This window comes from Manis pentadactyla, chromosome 16 (assembly GCF_030020395.1).
Source record: "Manis pentadactyla isolate mManPen7 chromosome 16, mManPen7.hap1, whole genome shotgun sequence".
NCBI lineage: Eukaryota > Metazoa > Chordata > Mammalia > Pholidota > Manidae > Manis > Manis pentadactyla.
The window spans coordinates 66515996-66521433 of record NC_080034.1 but is presented as its reverse complement, the minus strand read 5'-3'; positions in this window follow the sequence as shown (position 1 = coordinate 66521433).

Genomic DNA, 5438 nt, shown 5'->3' with positions numbered 1-5438 from the left:
TATTTTCAAGTCCCCACCACATACTCCATTACACTCACGGTCCATCAGCGCAGTAAGATGCTATAGAGTCACTACTTGTCTTCTCTGTGCTATATTGCCTTCCCGGTGCCCCCCCCACCCAGCATTAGGTGCGCTAATCATAATGCTCCTTTTCCCCGCTTATCCCTCCCTTCCCACCCATCCTCCCCAGTCTCTTTCCCTTTGGGAACTTTTATTCCCTTCTTGGGTTCTGTGAGTCTGCTGCTGTTTTGTCCCTTACAGTTTTTACTTTGTTCTTATACTCCACAGATGAGTGAAATCATTTGATACTTGTCTTCCTCCGCCTGTCTTATTTCACTGAGCGTAATATCCTCTACCTCCATCCATGTTGTTGCAAATGGTCGGATTTGTTCTCTTCCATTGTGTATACGTACCACATCTTCTTTATCCATTCACCTACTGATGGACACTTATGTTGCTTCCATTTCTTGGCTATTGTAAATAGTGCAGCGATAAACATAGGGGTGCATATGTCTCTTTCTAACTGGGCTCCTGCATTTAGGGTAAATCACCAGGAGTGGAATTCCTGGGTCAAATGGTATTTCTATTTTGAGTTTTTTGAGGAACCTCCATACTGCCTTCCACAATAGTTGAATTTACATTCTCACCAACAGTGTAGGAGGGTTCCCCTTTCTCCACATCCTCACCAGCATGTGTTGTTGTCTGTCTTTTGGATGTTGCCCTTCCTAACTGATGTGAGGTGATATCTCATTGTGGTTTTAATTTGCATTTCGCTGATGATTAGCAATGTAGAGCATCTTTTCATGTGCCTGTTGGCCATCTGAATTTCTTCTTTGGAGAACTGTCTGTTCAGATCCTCTGCCCACTTTTTAATTGGATTCTTTGCTTTTTGTTTGTTGAGGTGCGTGAGCTCTTTATGTATTTTGGATGTCAACCCTTTATCGGATCTGTCATTTATGAATATATTCTCCCATACTGTTGGATGCCTTTTTGTTCTGTTGATGGTGTCCTTTGCTGTACAGGAGCTTTTTAGTTTGATACAGTCCCACTTGTTCAGTTTTGCTTTTGTTTCCCTTGTCCTGGGAGATACGTTCATGAAGTTGCTCGTGTTTATGTCCGAGAAAATTTTGCTGTGTTTTCTTCTAAGAGTTTTATGGTTTCATGCCTTACATGCAGATCTTTGATCCATTCTGAGTTTACTTTTGTGTATGGGGTTACACAATAATCCGGTTTCATTCTCTTACGTGTTGTTGTCCAGTTTTGCCAACACCAGTTGTTGAAGAGACTGTCATTCCCCCATTGTATACCCATGGCTCCTTTATCATATATCAATTGACCATATATGCTTGGGTTAATGTCTAGACTCTCTATTCTGTTCCACTGGTCTGTGGCTCTGTTCTTACGCCAGCACCAAACTGTCCTGATTACTGTGGCTTTGGAGTAGAGCTTGAGGTTGGGAAGCGAGATCCCCCCTGCGTTACTCTTCCTTCTCAGGATTGCTTTGCCTATTCAGGGTCTTTTGTGGTTCCATATGAATTTTAGAACTATTTGTTCCAGTTCATTGAAGAATGCTGTTGGGACTTTGATAGGGATTGCTTTGAACCTACAGATTGCTTTAAACAGGATGGCCATTTTGCCAATATTAATTCTTCCTACCCAAGAGTATGGGATATATTTCGATTTATTGGTGTCCTCTTTAATTTCTCTGAAGAGTGTCTTGTAGTTTTCAGGGTACAGGACTTTCACTTTCTTGGTTAGGTTTATTCCTAGGTGTTTTATTCTTTTTGATGCAGTTGCGAATGGAATTGTTTTCCTGATTTCTCTTTCTGCTAGTTCATCATAAGTTTACAAGAATGCAACAGATTTCTGTGTATTAATTTTGTACCCCACAACTTTGCTGAATTTAGATATTTGTTCTAGCAGTTTTGGAGTGGATTCTTTAGGATTTGTTATGTATAGTATCATGTCATCTGCAAACAGTGACAGTTTGACTTCTTCCTTACTCATCTTGATGCCTTTAATTTCTTTGTGTTGTCCAATTGCAGTGGCTAAGACCTCTACTACTATGTTTTATAAAAGCGGGGAGAGTGGTCATCCTTGTCTTGTTCCCGATCTTAACGGAAAAGCTTTCAGCTTCTCTGTTTTAGGTATAATGTTGGCTGTGGGTTTGTCATATATGGCCATTATTATGTTGAGGCACTTGCCCTCTATACCCATTTTGTTGAGAGTTTTTATCATGAATGGATGTTGAATTATATCGAAAGCTTTTTCAGCATCTATGGAGATGAACATGTGATTTTTGTCCTTCTTTTGTTGATGTCATGGATGATGTTGATGGATTTTCAAATGTTGTACCATCCTTGCATCCCTGAGATGAATCACACTTGATCATGGATAAAACTCTTGATGTGTTTTTGAATTTGGTTTGCTAACATTTTGTTGAGTATTTTTGCATCTATGTTCATCAGGAATATTGGACTGTAACTTTCTTATTTGGTTGTGTCTTTGCCTGGCTTTGGTACTAGAGTGATGCTGGCTTCATAAAATGAGTTTGGGAGTATTCCCTCCTCTTCTATTTTTTGGAAAACTTTTAGGAGAATGGGTATTATGTCTTCTCAAAATGTCTGATAAAACTCAGCAGTGAATCCATCTGGTCCACGGGTTTTCTTCTTGGGTGGTTTTTTGATTACTGATTCAATTTCATTGCTGGTAATTGGTCTGTTTAGATTTTCCTTTCATTGCTTGGTCAGCCTTGGGAGGTTCTATTTTTCTAGAAAATTTTCCATTTCTTCTAGGCTATCCAGTTGACTAGCACATACATTTTCATAGTATTCTCTAATAATTCTTTGTATTTCTGTGGTGTCCGTAGTGACTTTTCCTTTCTCATTTCTGATTCTGTTTATGCATGTAGATTCTCTTTTTCTCTTAATAATTCTGGCTAGAGGTTTTTTCAAATCCCACTTGTTTATTACTGATAGGAAAGCAATTGACTTTTGTATAATAAACTTGTATAATGCAGCTTTGCTATTATTGCTTATTCTAATAGTTTTGTTGACCCTTTAGGATTTTCTGCATACACAGTCACATCATCTTCAAACAAGGTGAATTTTGTTTCTTCCTTCCCAATCTATGTACACTTTTCATTTTTCTTGTACTATTCACTACCTAGGATTTCTAATATAATGTTGAATATAAATGGTGCGAGGGGGATACCCATGCCTTGTTCCTGATCTTAGTAGGGAAGTCTCCAGCTTCTCATCATTCCATATGATGTTAGCAGCAGGGTTTTGGTAGATATACTCTTTCAAAGTTAGGATGTTCCCCTCTGCTCCTAGTCTGATGAGAGATTTTATCATGAATGGGTGCTGGATACTTTTTCTGAATCTATAAATATCATATGATTTTTATTCTTTAGTTTGTTGTGGTGATTGATTAGGTTAATTGATTTTTCAAATGGTGAATAATACTTGTATGTCTGGAATAACTCCCACTGGATTGGGATGCATACACACACAAACTTTGATACATGTTTGAAATTGATTTGCTAATGTTTTGGGGAAGACTCTTGCGTCTAGGTTCATGAGAGATACTGGTCTGTAGTTTTCTTTTCTTGTAATTTCTTTCTTTGGTTTAAATATTAGTATCATCCTGGCCTCACAGAATGAATTAGGAAATATTTATTCTGCTTCTAATTCCCAGAAGAGATTGCAGAGAACCAGCATCATTTCTTCCTTAAGTATTTGTTAGAATTCACTGTAATCCCATCTCAGTCTGGCCTTTTCTGATTTGGAAGGTTATTGATTACTGTTTCAATATCTTTAATAAATACTGGCCTGGACAGATTATCTATCTCTTGTATAATTTTGGTAGATTTTGTCTTTCAAGGAATTGGCCCATTTCATCTGGGTTATCAAATGTGTGGGCACAGAGTTGCTCATAATGTTCCTTTCTTAATCATTTTTTATTAAGGGTTTTTTTTTATCATAGTTCTAGGTTCACAGCCTCCCCTACTATCAACATCCCTCCACCAGAGTAGTACATATGTTGCAATACATGAACCTACATTAACAAATCATAATCACCGAAGTCCCTAGTTTATATAGCATTCGCCGGTGTTGTATATTCTATAGGTCTGGACAAATGGTATGATGATGTGTGCCCATCATTATTGTATCATATGGTGTGTTTTTACTGCCCTAAAAATCCACTATGTACCACCTATTCATCTTTCTCCCTACACCCGCCCCTGTCAACCACTGATCTTTTTATTGTGTCCATAGTTTCTCCTTTTAGAGAATGTCATGCAGTTGGCGCCATAGCCCTTGGCATGCAGCCCTTTCAGATCAGCTCCTTTCACTAATATATATTTGAAGTTCTTCCATGTCTTTTCAAGCTTGGTACTTCATTTATTTTAAGCACTGAACAATATTCCATTGTCTGGATGTATCAGTTTATTTATCCATTCACCTACTGAAGGATATCTTTGTTGGTTCCAAGTTTAGTCAATTAAGAATAAAGCTGCTGTAAGCATTCATGCATAGGCTTCTGTGTGGACATAAGTTTTCAACTCCTTTGGGAAACCATTGCAGGATCATATGGTAAGAGTATGTTTAGTTTTGTTAGAAAATGTCAAACTGTCTTCCAAAGTGGCAATACCATTTTACATTCTCAACAGCAATGAATAAGAGTTTCTGTTGCTCCACATCTCACCAGAACTTGATGTCAGTGTTTTGGATTTGGGCTATTCTAGTAGCTATGTAGTGGTATCTCTCTGTTGTTTTAATTTGCACTTCTTTGATGCCATATAACTTGAACCACCTTTTCATGTGCTTATTGGCCATTTGTAAATTTCATTGGTGACCATTCTGCCAAGATCTTTGGCCTATTTTTTAACTGGGTTGTTTTTCTTATATTGTTGAAGTTTAAGAATTCTTTGTATATTTTGGGTCACAGTCATTTTTAGATGTGTTGTTTGCAAGTTTCTTTTCAAGTCTGTAACTTGTCTTCTTATTCCCTTGACATTGTCTTTTGCAGAATAGTTTTAATGAAATCCAGGGTCTCAATTATTTTTTGTCACGATTCATGCATTTATTGCTCTTTCTAAAGTCATCACCATACCCAAAGTAATCTAATTGAATAATACCATATTATCTTGTAGGAGTTGCATCGTTTTGCAGTTTATTTATGGGTATGATCGATTTTGAATTTTGAAGGGGTTATAAGGTCAGTTTCTAGATTCATTTCTCTGCATGTGTATGCTCAGTTGTACAAGCCATATTTGTTGAAAAGACTGTCTTTGCTTCATTATATTTCCTTTGTTCCTTGTGAAAGATCACATGACTATATTCATGTAGCTCCCGCTTTGGGCTCTCTGTTGTGTTCCATTGATCTATATCTATATTCTTTCACTATCACACTAGTGGTCTTGATTACTGTAG